Source organism: Crotalus tigris, unplaced genomic scaffold (assembly GCF_016545835.1).
Source record: "Crotalus tigris isolate CLP2741 ecotype Arizona unplaced genomic scaffold, ASM1654583v1 scf7180000017725.2566008, whole genome shotgun sequence".
Classification (NCBI taxonomy): Eukaryota; Metazoa; Chordata; class Lepidosauria; order Squamata; family Viperidae; genus Crotalus; species Crotalus tigris.
This window is the reverse complement of record NW_024096593.1, coordinates 1,758,214-1,777,794: the sequence shown is the minus strand read 5'-3', so window position 1 is coordinate 1,777,794 and position 19,581 is coordinate 1,758,214. Positions and strand designations below refer to the sequence as shown.

Sequence of the window (19,581 nt, the reverse complement as noted above, 5' to 3'; positions counted from 1 at the left end):
GTTAAGTTATGCTTTTAGTACATGCATTACTAACAGTGGTCTATGTTTTGCCGTACGCTTTGTGCTGCGACATGATGTCATGCCAGCCACAGGACCCTGGAAACATCTCCAGACAACGCTGGCTGTTTGGTTTAAGAGATGAGTATCATCCTTGAAGTCATTCATGACTACCAGAGTAAAACCCATACGGATACCTTTACCTTTTTGCATGTATTAGTAAAGAACTTTTCAGAGTGCTAATGTTGTTTGTTAATGTTTGAATCAAAGTATTATTATAGATTTTAATTATTAGTACTGGTAATTTCAACATGCATTCTTTAACGTGAATATTTTGTTTATAGTTACTCCATTATGGATGTTTTATTGTTTTTATTTTAACTTATATTACAGATATTTATGGTATACTATGAATGTTTTAATTATTATTCTATAAGCTGCCAAGAGTCTGCTCAGATTTGGCAGGACAAAATCCAACAGATAAATAAACAAGCATCTTCCCCAGAATTATTCTTACTGATGAAATAAATGTCTGGTAGAAGCAAGATGACACAGTGTGTGTCATGGTATCATCAGGGCAATTATACAAATTATGTAATTTATAACAACCGTGTCACAGGCAAGTTATGTACAGTATTCCAGTATTATTCTGCATTTTTTCCATGATGGTTTCCTGCTATGAGTGATATCACATATATCCCTTAATTTATGCATCAAGAATTTTCCCACTCCAGTATGGATATAATAGGTCCCAAAGCTCTTTTTTCTTCCTTCTATTTGTGTTTTAATGTTTAGATATAATGAAGTGATCTATAACTTATTCCTATGCTGTGATTAAGAAGAAAGGTTACCTTCAAAACATCTTTCTATTAGCTCTAATATGATTGATTATGTACCATCACATTGGTGTTGACTTTTACTATTAGGCCCAAAGTTGTTGAGAATTGGTTACTATTCAGGCTTATGACTAAATAAATAGCAACCACAGGTATCTATTATTAGATATCTTATATATGTTAATATGCTACAGAATTAAAAAATGTAGCCAAAGAGTATTTGGGTGAAAAACACTACTTTGCAGATTTGTATTTGAATAAAATTGTTATACTATCCTTACAAAGAAATATTTCTTACGATCTTAGACATTTTATACTACAAACCAAGATCCATTGTAACACCTAATAAATATTTTCTGCCAACGGTTCTGTAATTATTAATCATCTTGTAATCTGAACTTAGAAAATAATAATTCACAGTAATATTTTTACTGAAGCATGGAATATTTGCAATACTATAATTGGCAAATAGTCCCAGCTGGAGTCTGTGGAAACCATCAGAGATGATGTTAAAAATATTGCCTCAAGGTGTAAGTTGTTATAGGTAAAACTGCCTTTTGCAATTGACTGATGGTGTTTTTTGGCAATGCCAATGGTATTCAAGTGGTGATCCATTTGTTTTGAAATTGCGCCCAACGTGCTTATTACTATTGGTACTATTATTATTCTCCTAAACATTTTATGCTCCTTAGTAAGTTTATTAAAAAAATTGCTACATTTTTAGCAATGCTAAGGATTTGCACATATTGAGTTGAATGTCAGCGTATGGGAGGTTGCCTATGGGGTTGCCAGACAAGCAGAGTCATTCAAATATATAGGCTGCACAACTTGCAAAACAAATTTTGGGATGACTAACACATTAAAAAAAGTCTCAAACTTCAATGAAGTCATCAACAAAGTCATCAGGAGTGAAGATCAGCTCAAGGATATTTTTTTTTTTACTTTTACAAAGGCTATTGGAATACTCATATTGAGTACGATCCACTAGAGGAAGCAGAATATCAATCCCAGTAAAACGTATATGGCTGTATCATTTCTGTTGAGCCACTGGGTCCTGAGGAAGAAGCAAACATGCAAGGAGTTATTTTTTTAATGCTTTTGATTCTTTGCTCTACTTCCTGTGCTCTACTGCCACCAAGTACAGAAATGAATATATGCTTTGGAATTATAGAGACAAAACAAATGAAAAATAATACATTCGAACCCCTTCATGAAGGCAAGAGATAAATATATACGGATAGGGGTCTTGACAGGGATCCAAAACAGCACTTATGATTAAGAAACTAAAAAAAAGTATGACTTCCTCAATATATCATGCTCTAATTGCAGCCATTTGTCAGAGACAATGGCTGACTTCATAATAATGCTAAGCCAGGATTTTTTTAAATCATAGGTTTTGGACCAGGTTAGTAGGAACCACCTGGGAATTAGAGAACTATTGGTAGATTAGTAATCTGAAAAACATCCCAAAGGCGGCAAAGGAAATTACTTCCCTAATACTGCCAGGAAAAGTGCACAGATGCAATCGTGAAAAAGACATGTTTGATTTGAGGAGGTTTTTCTACCTTGGGAAGCAAGCAAAAGTTGCCAGATTCATACATAATGATAACCCATAATGGACGGATTCAGAAACAACGTAATGAACACTTTAGCACAATGGATAAACCAGACATAACAGAATTTGTTACTGGGCCACAAATAATGGCTTGGGACTAAATTGGCTAATATATGGAAGGTTATTTGTCCACATCCACCCAGTAAGTCAAGACTTTTAAATCCCTAAGCAATTTCTGAACAAGAGGGCCATGATTATTCAGATTAATTAATCTGGTGTACATATGAGTATATCTGTGCAAATTTGATTTGCTACCCACAGGGATGTACAACTATATATGGGCCAATAGCCAAATTTACTCTTTGAATAGCATGAGCATTGAATGCCATTAAATGGCATTCAAAAAAGTTCAGTAAAAAACTCAAAATTAATGTAAATCAAAGTAATCAATTATAATTAGGAGTTCAGTCCTGCCTTAGGCATGAAGCCAGCTGGGTGAATTTTGGGCCAATCTTTTTCTCAGTCTTAGGAAAAAGGCAGTGGCAAACCATTACTAAAGATGTTGCCAAGAATACTGAAGAGAATTGTCCATGAAGTCCCTAGGAATAACACACACACACACACACACACACACACACACACACAGAGAGAGAGAGAGAGAGAGAGAGAGAGAATTCTACAGTAATTCCCTATGTATTTAATAATTTTCCATTCCCCTACGTTTAAAAATAAAATTTGATATCAACTTTTGTAGCAACCTTGTGAGCCTAATCAAGGTTTTTGTCTATAGGTAGGGATATATGTAGCATTATAATTTCTGCAATATCATCACGACTAATATTTTCCAAAGGGTTACAATGGAAAACATTTTTGTTTTCCAAATATTTGATATAGCCCCAAGATTTACATTTTTAGCAAGGTTATAAAAGTATTTAATATAGAACACATTACTTTAGAACAGTGGTTCTCAACCTGTGGGTCGGGACCCCATTTGGGGTCGAACGACCATTTCACGGGGGTCGCCAAACAACGCAGTCCGCCATTTTTTTCCCCTTTTCCTTAGCTGTGTTTTGAAAGCCAATAGAATAGACTCTCTTGAATAGAGTCTAATTCTATTGGCTTTCAAAAGCCAATAGGAATTGTCCAGGCTGTCTCTGCCCTGCTGAGCCCGCCAAAAGTCCCATTCTGCAAATGGTGCTGCACCAGTTGAGTAGTCCTCGACTTACGACCGGTTGAGTAGTCCCCGACTTACGACCAGTTGGGGGTCGCGGCATTAAAAAGGTTGAGAACCACTGCTTTAGAAATATCTATAAACAAGATTTGCATTTATAATGTTACATAAGGCTGAAGTTTACCCTCAAATACACAGCTGTGTAAGCTCAAACATGTACAGTACACATAACTAAAAATTAAGAAAGCAGCATTATGTCCAACTTAATATTTATATATGTCAAGAGAAGCAATGGTATCAACTGGAGTGCTCAGGACAAGGTGGTAGTCGTGGCTGTGTGCTCTTTTGCACATGTATCAACATTGCAAGGACAAAACACTCTGCTATAACTGTCATCTCATCTGTTTTGATCCCCTACCCTCTGCTCAGAGGATGCTGCTGATCACTGCTTGATTATGTGCCATCAAGCTGGTGTTGACTCTTAGCAGCCACATAGATTTTCTCTGTGATAATCTGTGCCAATCTGGTCCTTCAGCTCTTCCAACAGTGCACTCATTGCTACTGTAGCTGAGTCTATCCATCATGCTGCTGGTCATTCTCTTCTTCTTTTTCCTTCTTTTTCCCTTTTTAAATATGATTTTTATTGAATCTTTTAAAAAAGAAGATAAAAATTAATACAAACTAGTATAAAACAAGAAATAAGAAAAAGAAATAAATCAAAGAGAAAGCAAAAAGTGCAAGAAAAGAAAAAAAGTTGTGGAAAAATAATAACAATAATAAAGTTGGAAGGGACCTTGGAGGTCATCAAGTCCAACCCCCTGCTCAGACAGGTAACCCTATACCATTTGAGACAAATGGCTGTCTAGTTTCTTCTTAAAAACTTCCAGTGTTGGAGCATTAACCGCTTCTGGAGGCAGGTTGTTCCACTGGTTAATTGTTCTGTCAGGAAGTTTCTCCTTAATTCTAGGTTGCTTCTCTCTTTGCTTAGTTTCCACCCGTTGCTTCTTGTCCTGCCTTCAGGCGCTTTGGAAAATAGCTTGACTCCCTCTTCTTTGTGGCGTCCCCTGAGATATTGGAACATTGCTATCATGTCCCCCCTCATCCTTCTCTTCATTAAACTAGACATACCCAATTCCAGCAGCCGTTCCTTATATGCTTTAGCCTCCAGTCCCCTAATCATCTTTGTTGCTCTTCTCTGTACTTTTTTAGAATCTCAACATCTTTTTTACATCATGGTGACCAAAACTGGATGCAGTATTCCAAGTGTGGCCTTACCAAGGTGTTGTAGAGTGGTATTAATACTTCACGTGTTCTTGATTCTATCTGTCTGTTAATGCAGCCCAGCACTGTGTTGGCTTTTTTGGCTGCTGCAGCACACTGCTGGCTCATATTTAGGTGATTGTCCACTAGGACTCCGAGAGCCCTCTCACAGTTACTACTATTGAACAAGGTACCTCCTATACTATACCTGTACATTTGGTTTTCTTTTTTTTTTTTTTTTTAATTGAAAATTTTTAAATTTTACAAAAACAAATCCCCTTCCCATACCCCCCCCAACCCTACCTCACCCCCCTCCTACCCAACCTCCCAAACCCTCCCCTGGACTTCCCAGAGCTGAGTACAGGCTTAATTGAGAAAAAAACTTAAAACACTTTTAAAACCTAAACAAATTTAAATACAATCATCATTCTATATAAACTCCCTCCAAAAACGCAAATTTAAACATTACTTTCTTTGAATATCTATACCTATAATGTAAAATCTAATTTCTCCCTCTTTCTTTATCCTAATACAAAAAAATAAATATATAAACCTTTGTTATACCATCAAAACTAAATACTCTTAGAAAACTTAAAGTAAATACATATTTCCTTCAATCTTCATAATCTTCTCACCTATCCAAAAAAAAACTTAAAAATCCTAAACAAATCTAGACACATTTAGTTAAACAAATTATTTTCTCTTAAAGATATTAATAATATTTAAAAACTTGAAACACTTTTGAATCCTAAACAAATCTAAATACAATCATCATTCTATATAAACTTCCTCCAAAAACACAGATTTAAGCATTACTTTCTTTCCTAAACAAATCTAGACATTTAATTAAACAAATTATTTTCTCTTAGAAATATTAATAATAATATTTAAAAACCAAATTTAAGCTTTACTTGGAACTTAAACAAATTATACTCCCTTCAAAACACAAATTTATTAGAATCCCCTCACTGAAATAAACAAATTATAATCCCTTCAAAACACAGGTTTAAACAATATTATCATTAAAGGTTTAAAACTTAAAGCTGAAATATATTATTATCCCAAAACACATATTTAGACATTACATAAGACATTTTCCAAAAACGATGTAAGTTTTACTTCTCCCACAATCTCAATAGTAAACTTCTTGTCTAAAGTTCTCATTCAATGTCCATAATTTTCTGTCCGATAACCAGTTGCACCCACTATAAACACAAACTTCTTATCTAAAATTTTCATTCAATATCCATAATCTTCTGTCTAATAGCCAGTTACATCTACTATAAGCACAATCCATATCGGTTTCTCTTGCCCGCAAGCATCGAAAAAAATGCGTGGAATTCTGCCCTTGAAGATCGCTCCAAAGAGTTTGTAAGTCCTGGTTGACCCACAAGCTCAGGAATCAGTACCTGTGAAACTTCCTCAACCTCCTTCTTCTGTTGGTCTTTCTCTTTACATTTATATGTTACTTTTTCTTTACATTTATATGTTGGACAAGTCTCAGGGACCGATACCTGTAAAACTTCCTCAGTGAATTCCTCCTTGTGTTGATCTTCACAATTATAAGTTGTACAAGTTATCCTCTGCCCGTTCCTCTCTTGTTGGTGCCCCTCAAGCTGAAATTTCCCAATTTCCATTTCAGGCAGCAATTCCACCCTTGAAGATTGCTCCAGAGACTTTGTAGGTCTAACTTCTCCCAGAGATTCAGAGACCTTCTTCTGTTGCTGCTTTTCTTTGCAATTGTATGCTGCACAAGTTGTCTTCTGTTCCTCAACCTGGACTTGTTGGGGCCTCTCAAACAAGGGTTCCCCAATTTTCATAAATATAGGCTCTTCAAGCTGTAATTCTACATTCTTTTCTTCCAAAGCTTTAAACTTAATAGATGGCGATACACATACCCCCAGGACCGAGGTATAAAAATCTTTTGCTTGAGAAACAGTATTAAGTCTATAACATGTCCCCAGGTGGTTCACCACCATTCCAGTCGGGACATCCCATCTGAATAGTATTTTTCTCTTTTTAAGTTCATTTGCTAGAAAAGCAAACTCCTTTCTTCTTCTTAAAATTTTAGATGGGATCTCCTTAAAAATTATAACATCTTGTGAAGCAATTTGAAATCTCTTCTTATAATAGGCTTGCACAATTTCATTACGTAGAGATTTTTTACCAAAGTAAATTACCACATCTCTTGGCAGATTCTTCTGTGCTGCCACCACAGAATTAACCCTGAATAATTTTTCAATTTCACTAAGTATTCCCTCTTTTTCTTTATTCAAAATCAATGCAAAGTCCTTTGCAACCATCTCTTTCAAATTTCCTTGCAAAGACTCTTCCAGGCCCCTGATTCTTAAGGCATATTCCATTTGTCCATATTGAAGCATAAGAATTTCATTTTCCATCTCTTTTTCCATACTTTCAATTTTCCCCTCCATTATCTCCACTTTTTCATCTACCTCTTCCACATGGGAGTTCATCTTTTCAAGAACAGAAGCAACTCCTTTTAAAGCCAAAACAAAGTCTTGTCTCAAGATCTTATTGTTTTCCTCTAAAATCTTTTTCATTTCTGCCCTAATTTGAATTATGACATCTCCCATCATGTCTTGCAAATCCTTCATAGTTGTTAGCTGACCCCCAGAAGAGGGTGAGACTGTTAATTTAGAAGCTGTAGAAATCCCTGGACGCTTTGGAGCCATCTTAAAAAAAAAACCCTTTAGTCCTTCTTAAAAAATTATAAAAATTCCTTCAAAAATCATAACTCCCTCCAAAGAAGGTCATTATAATAAAAAGAAAAAAGGGGGGAAAAAAAAGAAGAGAAAAGGAATTAAAAAAGCTTTACTCCTCCTTAAAAATTGCAAAAATTAAGCAAAAAAAAGGAGTTAACTCCATGAATTCAAAAAGAAAGAGGGGGGGAAATCCTTCAAAAAGGGGTCATTGCAATAAAAGGAAAGGAGTTCAGAAAAAAAGAAAAGAGAGAAAGAAAAAAAAAGGGGGAGAAGAAAAAAATAATTAAATAGAAAAGGTCCGTTCCATTTTTTTTTAAAAAAAAAATACTTAGAGATACCAAAAACAAACACAAAGATTAAACAAAAATAATAATTCTAACAGTCCATTCCAATCATAAAAAAATAAAAAAGGAAAAGGGAAAGGAAAAAAAAAAAAAAAAGCACCAAAAAGCCTGCCGGTCAGCATTCTAACTTCCAAAAAAAAAAAAAAAAACACCGAGAGATTTGCCGATCGCCATTTTACTTTCCCTTTCAGCAAAGAAGGAGAAATAAAAAGAGAGAGTAAAAATAGAAACAAGTCTTAAAAACTTAAAATCCAAATAAGTCAAAGAAAGCAAAAACTAAATCCTCTACTCAGCTCTGTCCGTTTAAAAAAAAAACTCACCAGTTCTCTTTAAGCACGGAGGTGTTTGCAGCGGCTCGTTTTGTCCCTGAGGACAAAAACAGCTGGGAAGCGGAGACAAGTCTGAACTCCGTGGGAGCACTCCTTTCACCCCCCAAAAAAAGGACTTGGGGGGTGCAAAAGAGGCTCTACCACTATTCAGACACTCTCTGCCCCCCCCTTTGCCCGGGAGGGGGATTTTGAACCGCTGAACAGCTGATGTCTGCTGTTCATAGCAGTTCTTACACTTACCCAGGAGGACGGCTACAAAGTAGCCGCCATCGCGCGCGCAAAATCCACCGGAAGTCCTCTACATTTGGTTTTCTTGTCTAAATGTAGAACCTTACTTTTTTCACCACTGAATTTCATTTTGTTAGATAGCACCCAGTGTTCAAGTCTGTCCAGATCTTTCTGTATCCTAAGGGTAAAATAGAAAAAGAAGAAAAAAGATACAAAGAAGTGGCTTCCTATATTCTTCACAGTAGTTGTAAGTGTAATTATATTTATTTCCTCTTTCTAAGTAGTACATCACACTACTTTTCTTTCTATAATGTATCCTGCCTTGTCATCAAAGCCGTAAGTCATAAGTTCATTTTTTTCATTTGTATGCAGAAAGTTGATAAGAGGCTACTAGTTACCAATAAATGTAGATAATGTCTTTTCTCTAATCAAAGAAGTTAATTTATCAATCTCAGTAGGATCTGTGAACTTCACCAACCATTCCTCCATAGTGGGTGGTGTGGGATCTTTCCATCTCTTACTGCAGTAATCATATGCTGAAATAATCTTCCATGGCTTTTTTCTAACTGTTTATCCATTAGTCTTAAAAGGAAAATTTTGGTTTCGATCGAATATTAATCTTTAAAATATTCTTTATCAAAGTATGTATCTGAATCCATTTTAAGCTGTTTTTACATATCCAGTAAGCAATTTAAAATGTTCTTTTATGTTCACATTTTCAACATACATTTGAAGTGCCTTTATACATTATAATTTCTTTGATGTCATATATCAATGATACATCATTTTACTAAAATTCTGTTTAAGATCATAACACAAAGTACATTTCAACCCTTTTAACTACATATTTCCCATTGGTTCATATGTATATTATAAGCAAAATTCTTAGTCTACTTTATCATACATTCTTTTATCTGTTCTTCCTGTTTCTGATTTCAACAAAAGTTTATACATTTTAGCTATTATGTGTTCATGTTCAGAAAAGAAAGTGATATTAAAGTTACACAAAGGAAATACTATAATAACAGATAATGCAAATATGTAAAAAAATATCATTATACTGCTTTATACAAAAGTCAAGAAATTTCCTGGGAAAAGTGGATGAATATTTGTATAATCAGAATTTACTGAAGATTATAGATAATCAGAGACAAAGTGTGAATGGATCTTTCCTTCTATTTTTCCCAGCATTACTGCCTTCTCTAGAGAGCGAGATCTTTACATAATGAGTCCAAAGTAGAATAATTTCAGTCTGGTAATTTGTAGCTCAAGTGAGAATTCTATGTTGTTTGATGATCCATTTGTTTGTTTTCTTGGCTAGTCAAAGTATTCTCAAAAGTATTCTCCAATACCAAAATTCAAAAGCATCAATACTCTTACCTTGCTTCTTCAAAGTCCAACTTTCACTAAACATTAAGTTCACTGATATTAATGATATTCAGCTGTGAGGCAGATGGTGACTGTTGTCTATATTTTTATGTTACTATATGTGGTTAACTGTAACTCATTTAAAGTATTTGGAAATGTAGTGCCATATAAACAGAAATAATAAAGAAATACATGGGAACACACCCACCCCCTAACTCAGTATGAAAAAGACATTTCATTTTTTTAGTTCATGTTAAGAAAGAAAACAAAATGTGTCAATTTTTTGGTTTGGTACATATACTATATACAAAAATAAAAAAATGCTTATTTCTTCTCTGGTAGTGACACAACTTTACAAAATGTGACCCAACTTTAAGGAAGTTAAACTGTGAGCTGGGCTACTCAGTGACTAATAATGAGGAGAGACATAATAGCTTTTTCCCACACAAGAGTCACATCATTAAGACTGAATTCATCCTTCTGGGCTATGTTCCTGGAATGTGTGAAGAATTAATTAGCACACAAAAACAGGTAAGAGAAACAATTTTGGCAGCTTTCAAAGAAAGAGGTGCCAGGCATGGTAAGAAGAAAAGCTTGAAAGAAACACAACAAAGTGGTTTAAGAGAACCTTTTAATTTGTTTGGATAAGTGCCAGTCAGTTGCCCCCTTAAGCAAATCACAAATTTGTAAATCCCAGGAATTATTTCTTTAAGTGGATTCAAGTAAGACTAGTTGGAAAGTGGATAAAGCATGAGGCAACAGTTCCAGTTTGTGCACTGAGTGAGAATGTCAGCTGAACTTCAAAAGGTGACATTGTTAGAAGGAGGTTTGGGGGAGAGAAAGAAGTTGATCATAGGCCGTTTTAACAGCGGCACTGTGTATTGTGGAACAATCCAAAATTTATGTAATGAAATTTATTTGCCACTCATCTCGTACCAACGATTCTGAACAGTTTACAGCATAAAAACATATATTGCAATGATCAGAACTAGTTTTACTAATATTTTTATTTCTGGAACAGTTTTGAATATTACATTCTGCATGCAGACCTACTGGAAGCAGGGAACAAGGAAAAGGAACTTAGAATGGGTCAGAAGCTCTTTGGTAGCTTAGCAACTGGAACAAAGTCTTTCTAGCTGGGAAACTACATCTTAAATGAGTACAAGTTTGGGAAGGGAACAAAGTAAAATGAAAAGTCAGATAAAACAAAAGTAAGAAAGAAAAAAGTTGTAGAGTAAAAACACACTACATTTCCATATCAATAGCCACCACAGGAAAATAGTTTGGTTTTATAAAAAAAAAAAAACGGTTCTACTTTTAAGACCACTTGTATTTGAGTAATAAACTTAGAGGCATTTGCTTTTCAGTCACATGTCAGACTTTAAGATGTGTGGACTTCAACTCCCACAATTCTGGCTAGGGAATTCTAGAAGTTGAAGTCCACACATTTAAACCCGTCAAGGTTGGGAAGCACTGCCCAAATGCATTAAAGCAATGTCTTCCTGGAAAATGAGAAATGGAACAGAAATAGAAACATCTATCCTTAGTTTGAAATGGAAGCTTCACCTTTGCTCTTATGTCGTCACAGACCTTTAGCGAAAGTGATTAGATATATATATTAATAATAGTCCCAGATTTGTATTCCCCAAAAAAGAGAGAGATAAAAAATATACCCTAAAGTGTGACTTTCTTACAAGATTACAGACAACTGAAAACCTGTGATGGTTTTCATCCTATTCCCTATCAGCATATCAAAATACATATTGTTATCTTGCTCATATACAGTACATGGTAATTTGGCTATGGAAAAGCTAACTGTTAGCTACACAAACTGGGATCATGCACTATTAAATCCTTCAAAGTTTCATCAGTGTCTTGTGGCTTACAGATGCAATTTTAGTAATGGAAAATGAGATCATTCATGTTGTGGTAGGTTATTCATTAGGGAGAGAATGGTGCAACTGATATCATCATTACATCATTTTACTCTGTGCCTCTCACTGCAGCAGATAGGGAAAACACCTATTGAAAGTCAGTTATTTCATCTTCTCCTTCTGTTATTTCATCTTCTTCTGCAGGCTGTGCTTATATATAAAGGTCTGGAATGCCATTTCTGCTCCATTAAAATTCTAAAATTGAAAACTGGAGTAAAGAACCTAAAGATGATTTTTGTGCATATTAGCTCTTTCTAATTCTATAAAAAACCAAAATTTAAAACAGAAACAACAATACTATATCAAATCAATAACTCCACAACAATAATAAAATTATTAAAGGCTCCAAGTAAGTACTAGGAATAGCTCAGCATGCAAGAGCCATTTCTCTGAGTTAATATGTCATGCTAAGCCATTGTTTTCACCCTTTTTATAAAGCAATATTGCAGAGCAGCAAAATACATGTGGCTAGTATGAGTAATTCTTGCATTTGTTTCTTTTTTTTTTTTAGCTTCTCTAGCCTTGAACATCTTACAAATTTCGACAGGACACAGAAACAGATCAGGAATAAATCAAGAAACCACAAACAATATTTGTGTATGGATCATGCTAAAGCATAGCTGTAATCAGTAAGTTAGGGTTGCATAAACTTTTTTTTGTCTGAGGGCCAGAATGTATTGAATTGAGACTTAACAGAAAACTGTTTTTGGTATTATTATTAATAAATTTTGTTGCTATTAGCGGTATCCAATCATGTATCGAATAGGATTTCCTTTGGTCAAATAATACATTTCAATTTTGTAACAATTTTTGGAATTCTTTAGAAATGGTAGCCAAGACTTCTCAGAGTAAAATGAGGCTTAGGTCACAGTTATTGGAAATCTTTTGCAGATTCAATCATTTCTACGGAGAGCCATCCAACTCTGCTTTGTTGCATTTCCAGTTCAGTTTTGTTAAAAAAAACAACAAGTTATTTTGTATTATGCTAAATAAACAAATAGGCAAAACCCTGATTGGTTTGGCATGATATTTGTAAATCCAAGGAGTCTAGTCAATGCAATGATGAAAATAACTAGGCTGCATGCATCTTTTATTCTCAATAATTTTGTGAAAGTATTTAAAAATAGAAATTCTTTCACTTTCTTAAATAGTTATAGGTAAGAGAAATATACTAGTTGCCTTTTTATACAGAGCTTCAACTCTTGCTGAATTATGTTTAAATGCAACTCGTGTTCTTACTTATTGTAGATATTTTGATTTCTATACAATTTTAATCATTAAATGTTAAGTACTGGAACTCCTTGGCAGATTCAGTCATATATAAATTCAATACATGAATAAAGAGTAGAAAAAAGATCTGCTCGTCCTCATATTCTTATTGTCTGCTTCCTTAATAATTGCCTCCTCTACAACCATGGTCCAATTGGTATGCATGCTGCCATAGTTCACAGACAGAACTAGACTCATTCTTTGAGAAGCTTCCCTAGGTAGACCAGGCAGGAAACATGACCAGATGAGCTAATTCTACTTGATTGTAAGACTCCATCAACAGAATTTGCAAGTCTGAAACTACGAATCTCCCACCATCACCTATGCCTTCTCTTATCTGACTATTTCTCCTGTGTCATTCTCACACCATTACATTCTCTGCTAGGCAAGGGGTCAGGCACAAATAACCAGGAACAGGAGTTGAGTTTAAAGCACTAAGAGTTTATTCTTGTCACCTGTACACAAGGATCGGAGGGACTGGTGTCGTTTCCCTGATTTTGCAGCCTCTTTTCAGGACAGCTTTCACTGGAAGTGTGAGTGGGATGTCTTTCTCCTCTCCTGGCTGCTTTAGAAGGGCAAATCTTGACCATATGCCCAGATTCTCCACAGTAGAAACAGAGTGCCAAATGTCTGTGCATCTGCCTTTCTTTTGTGGCCGGGGTTTGTCTAGCTGCCTATTTGCATGGGCTCTTTCCCTCCTGATCTTCTTCAGTTGGTGCAAGGGGGTCGAGGTTTGGATATGGGAGTTGAGAAGTTGGCAGCCTGGAGTTAGCTTAGGTGTCTTTTAAATTTGAGTCAATTTTAATGCAGGTTCTGTAAATTTGATTCAGGGTCTATGGAACTCCCTGCCTCATAAATTCATTAGCAATCCTATCATTGAGACTACATTTCAATTGTGTCATCTGCTGCAACCAACTTGAATTCTTCAATATATAGTTTTACTCTCTGGCTGCCCTGTTGATGCTCCTGAATTTTGCATGTGGCGGTGTCTTGCATAGGCTCTTCAAAGTAAGTTTTCTGAAGTTTACTAAGACGTTTTGATAGTTATATGTGATTGGATCATTGGAGCTGTGGTGGTACAGTGGTTAGAATGCAGTATTGCAGGCTAATTCTGCTGATTGCCAGGGGTTCAATCCCCACTGGCTCAATGTTGACTCAACCTTCCATCCTTCTGAAATCAGTAAAATGAGGACCCAGATTGTTGGAGACAATATGCTGACTCCGTAAACCACTTAGAGAGGGCTGTAAAGCACTATGAAGTGGTATATAAGTCTAAGTGCTATTGCTATTCTGCTCCATCATGGGAAGTGCCCATCTGGGAGCTGAAGCTTTGAGGAGACTGAGAAGAAATGATACTTGTGATCTGTCTGTTGGAAACTCCACTTATCTGATGCCAATGAACAAATCGCATTGGGCAACAAAAGTTCTCATTTTGCCTGAGTCTCCTGCAAACCTCTCAAGGAAACAGCCAGGGGTTCTCTGCAGAAGAGCACTGGCTGCTGGCAGTGGAACGAAAGATGTAACTGCCCATAGTGGAGGAGATGGAAGAGGAAACTGCTGCACCTAATTTTGCATCTGCTGGACCAATTGGTGCATATTAGCAGCTATATTATGCATGTCGGTTTCCAAACCATCTTGGCTCTTGTCAAGAGTGTCCATCTCTTAATTGTCTGCTGCTGCTCCAGTCTGTGGGTCTGAAGTTTTTGTAGTAGTCTATGAAAATTTTAGAGAGTTGCTCAGATTAATGTCAGAGGCAAATAACCAGGAACTGGAGTTGAGTTCAAAGCACTAAGAATTTATGCTTGCCACCTATACATATGAATCTGAACAACTAATGGTCCAAGCTAAATTCGTGCTAGAAAGGGGTCAACAAAATTTATGGGGAGGGGGTTGATCTTGGGTCTCTTCTGGTAGTGCAGAGGGCACCAAACTGATTACACATTTAACCCCACCCTCCAGTTCAAGGTCCACAATGAAAATACAATGGACTAGACCATCCAAGCTGGACAAAGTTATTAGAATGGGCTGAGGCAGCCCATCTAGAGATGCAGAGGTAGTCTGTGGTGTAGAGTACAGGTACAGCAGTGCTGGCTAAAGAAAGAGGAGGCACAAGAAAGAGCTAATCCTAAGCCTTTCTCTGCTTGTTTAGGGAAAGTAACAAAACAAAACAAAACAAAAAAGATGAACTCTAACCTTAACCAATTGTTCTTTTATTTAAATAACACCTCTACCGAAAACATTCATTAAAAGCAAGGGAAGTAAAGTTAGCTTACAATTCCAATTATGGAATTGTAGTCCAAACATATCTGGAACGCATAGTTTGGGAAAAGTTCTTGATACCTACTTCAGCATGAATTCAAATGTTCTCTTTTATCAAATGAAGGCAAATACATGTGTCCCAGGATAAAGTTGCAGAATCCAATCTGAGTCGGTTACTGGAACCAAAGTTTTAGTCTTCCAAGCTTTCGGACTCATTCTTGAGCTCATCCTCAGGGAATTTCTTACTCTCCAGAATGCATGCACTGGGCTGTTCCATGCAGGGCTTTTTTTCTCATAGAACGTCCAGAACAGAGTTCCGGCACCTTTGGATGGAACCTTGTAGGGTAGGCAAGGCGGGTTGTATGATGTGTGTGAGTTCTGGCACCTTTTTTTTTTTTAGAAAAAAAAAAGCACTGGTTCCATGTACAGTATTTATGGGGTGCCTGGTTGTGTGTGGCTTTTAATTAGGGTGTTGATGGCTGGCTATTAAGTTGTTGGTTGTTGTTTCCTTGCACTCCTGTGCCCTAAATCTCTGATAAGCTGGGGGTAAATCAGCACTCCTGTTGACTGACAAGGAGCCTGTTTTTCCAGGCTTCAATCACTTCCCTGGCTATTTTTGTACCTGCTTGGCCAACAATCTTACTACCATAGCTGCGAAACTAAATGTATGTCCTTGTTCATTGCAATGTTAGGCTACCTGTGAGTTCAGGTCTCCTTGTCTAACTGCTCACTCTTTTTTTTTTTTTTATTAAAAAGTTTTATAAATTTTACAGAAAATAAAAGACAATACAAAAACAAAAAACAACATATACAAATAAAAAACAAACATTACCCAACAAAACCCCCCTTCCTCCACCCCTACCCAAACCCCCCCTTCCCCCCCAGGGCCTCCCAGAGCAGAATATAGGCTTAATTAAAAAAAGTTTAAAAAATTTATATTTATAAAAAAGAGAATATAAAATAGAAAATATATATATAGTTAAAAATTATGAAAAAACTATATAGTATTTTTTTATATCAAATTTAAATTGTATGAATTTTATCCATTTATCCCAAACAGCAAGAAATTTCTCTTGCGTTTGTCCCTTTAAGAAAGCCGAAATCTTTGCCATTTCCGCCAAATGAGACACTTTAAGAAACCATTCCTGCAATGTAGGCAAAGATTCCTTCTTCCAATATTGTCCTACTAACAGCCTCGCAGCTGTAATCAAATTTAACATCAATATAACCTCCTTTGTATCACAATCAATAACTATACCTAACAAAAATAATTGTGGAGTAAATTTTACCCTCCTTTTAAAAATTCTCTGGATATTCCACCATATCTTAATCCAGAATGCTTTTATCTCTCTGCACGACCACCAAATATGATAATAAGTAGCGTCCATACAACCACATCTCCAACATTTAGGTTGTAAGTCAGGGTACATAAAAGACATTTTTTGTGGATCAAGGTGCCATCTATAAAACATTTTATAAAAATTCTCCCTTAAGTTCTGTGCTTGTGTAAATTTGACATTTCTCACCCAAATGGTTTCCCAGGTGTCCAATGGAACTGGCTCGCCAAAATTCTGCGCCCATCTAATCATACAATCTTTAATTAGTTCCGTTTCTGAATCCAATTCAACTAAAACCCCATACATTCTCTTAATGTGGGTTTGTCTTTGATCCTTCACTTGCTTAATAAGATTTTCATCTTCTCTGAGAAAACCCACCTTACAGTCCATCTTCCATCTATCTGATAATTGCCTATATTGGAACCAAGAATAAATATTATTTTCTTGTGCTAACTCTTCCCGTAATTTTAACTGCCAGTTTTGTCCATCCCATTTAAGTAACTGTCTATAAGACACCATATCCATTTTAACCCCTCTTTTTATTCCTTCTATTGCATGCCAAGGTATAGCCCATAATGGTACTTTGAAATCACTTTTATAATATAACTGCTCACTCTTGTTCTGGTGGTGAGCTTCTTCCCTGTCTGTCTTACATTGTCACAGGGACAATCCATGCAGGGAATCTGGTAAATTACATTAGAAGTTTCTCCCACCTTCAAGCAATCTTTGTAATGCATGATTTGTCCTCCTATGGTAACCTCTGGATGGTGGGTGATGCCCAACTGCAGATCAGAAGTTGTATTCAGCTAAGCTACGGGATACGGACGTGACCTACAATGTCACAAAGACTTAATGAAAAAAATTACGAAGGAGTATTATGAGACACTGTATAAGGCGGAGATGGTTTCTAAGGATGTAATTCAGGCTTATTTAAAAGAAGCAAATCTCCCAAAGGTTCCTGAGAATATATGCCAGAGATTAAACGAGAATGTTTCAATGATGGAGATTACAGAGGCAATAAAAAAGCAAAAGAAAGATAAAACACCAGGACCTGATGGTCTTCCTGCTGAATTTTATGTAGTGTTATAAGATACTATAACTCTAACCTTGAAAGACTTATGTAATGAAGTTTTTACACAGACAAAAATACCAGATTCATGGATTGAAGCTAACATTACTTTGATACCTAAAGAAGATACTGATCATACACTAATTAAAAATTACAGACCAATATCGCTACTAAATGTGGATTACAAAATCTTTGCTGCAATAATGGCAGAAAGAATGAATTTTTTTTTGAATGAATTTATATACCCAGACCAAAATGGTTTCCTACCAAAAAGACAGATAAAGAACAATCTGAGGATTATTTTAAATGTTTTGGAGTACTATGAAATTCATCCAGGGAACCAGATGGCACTTAATATTCCTTGATGCACAAAAAGCCTTTGACAACCTAAATTGGCAATTTATGTTTCAACAACTGCAAGAAATGGACTTTGGTGAAAATTTTAACAAAGCAATTCAAGCAATTTATAAGAAACAAACAGCAAGAATTCTTTTAAATGAAGATTACGCAGATGAATTTGAGATTAAAAAAGGCACTAGACAGGGATGCCCACTGTCACCTCTGTTGTTTACTCTTACATTAGAGGTTCTGGCAAGAAATATTAGACAAGATACAGAAATTAAAGGTCTGGAGATTAAAGACCAGAAATATAAACTACATGCCTTTGCGGATGACTTGATCTTCATTCTAGAGGAGCCATTGCAAACAGCTGATAAACTCCTGCAGAAAATTGAGAAATTTGGAGAAATGGCTGGTCTGAAAATAAACAGGGAAAAAACTAAAGTAATAGCAAAAAACTTAACAGATTAAAAGAAAACCCAACTCACTAACATGACAAATCTTCAAATAGTTAAAAAAGTTAAATATTTGGGTATTTATTTAACGGCAAAATATACTACACTAAAAGAAGATAATTATGAGAGATTAATGAAACAAATAAAAATAGACTTGGAAAGATGGAAAAATCTTCAAATATCACTTTTAGGAAGAATAACGATGGTTAAGATGAACATTTTACCAAAGCTAATTTTCTTATTTCAAACAGTGCCTATTAAACTTACTAAGAATTTTTTTGATGATTTAAATGCAATGATTCTAAGATTTATATGGCAAAAAAAAGAAAGCAAGAATCAAATGTAAATTGTTACAAGAATCTAAAGATAGAGGGGGCTTTGGACTTCCAGATTGGAGACTTTACTATCAAGCGGCTATTTTGCTTTGGCTTAAAGAATGGATTGTATTGAGAAATAAAAGATTGCTTTATTTAGAGGGACATGACCTTCAGCTAGGTTGGCATGCTTTTATATGGTACGAGAAATCTAAAGCACATAAGTACTTTCAAAATCATGCGATAAGAAACATACTACTTTCAGAATGGGAGAAAATTAAACATAAAATATACATGAAAATACCTGAGTGGCTTTCAACAATGGAAGCATTTGCTTATCCAAATCTGATTAATTACGACAAACTGGTTAGTTATAAAGATATTTTAGACAAAAAGGGAAAACTTAAGGACAGACAAACTTTACAACTACAAGGTATTGACTTGACATGGTGGTCCTACTTGCAAATTCAAACAAGATATGAAAAAGATATAAAATTGACAGGTTTCTACAAAGAACAGACCCCATTGGATAAAATTTTGTTAAAAACAGATGAGAATTTGATTAGAAAACTCTATAAATTTCTTTTAAACTGGAAGATGGAAGAAGAACAAGTGAAAGAAACAATGATAGTATGGGCAAAGAACTTTCGATATTCTATAGATTTGAAAGACTGGCAAAAACTTTGGGATAAAAATATTAAGCTTACAAAAGCGATAGCATATAAAGAAAACTTATATAAGATGTTTTATAGATGGCATATGACACCAGTTCGCTTAGCGAAAATGTTTAAAAA

The 19,581-nt window shown here is 35.4% G+C and overlaps 1 long non-coding RNA gene across 1 annotated transcript in view; it reads right to left on the bottom strand.

Moving 5' to 3' along the window:
• Positions 1 to 354: 354 nt before the first annotated feature.
• Positions 355 to 19,581, bottom strand: part of LOC120306208 — a 29,034-nt gene continuing 9,807 nt past the window's right edge. Inside the window, exon 2 of the long non-coding RNA XR_005556194.1 lies at positions 355 to 1,887. This is a non-coding gene — a long non-coding RNA (uncharacterized LOC120306208). The remainder of the gene's footprint in view (positions 1,888 to 19,581) is intronic.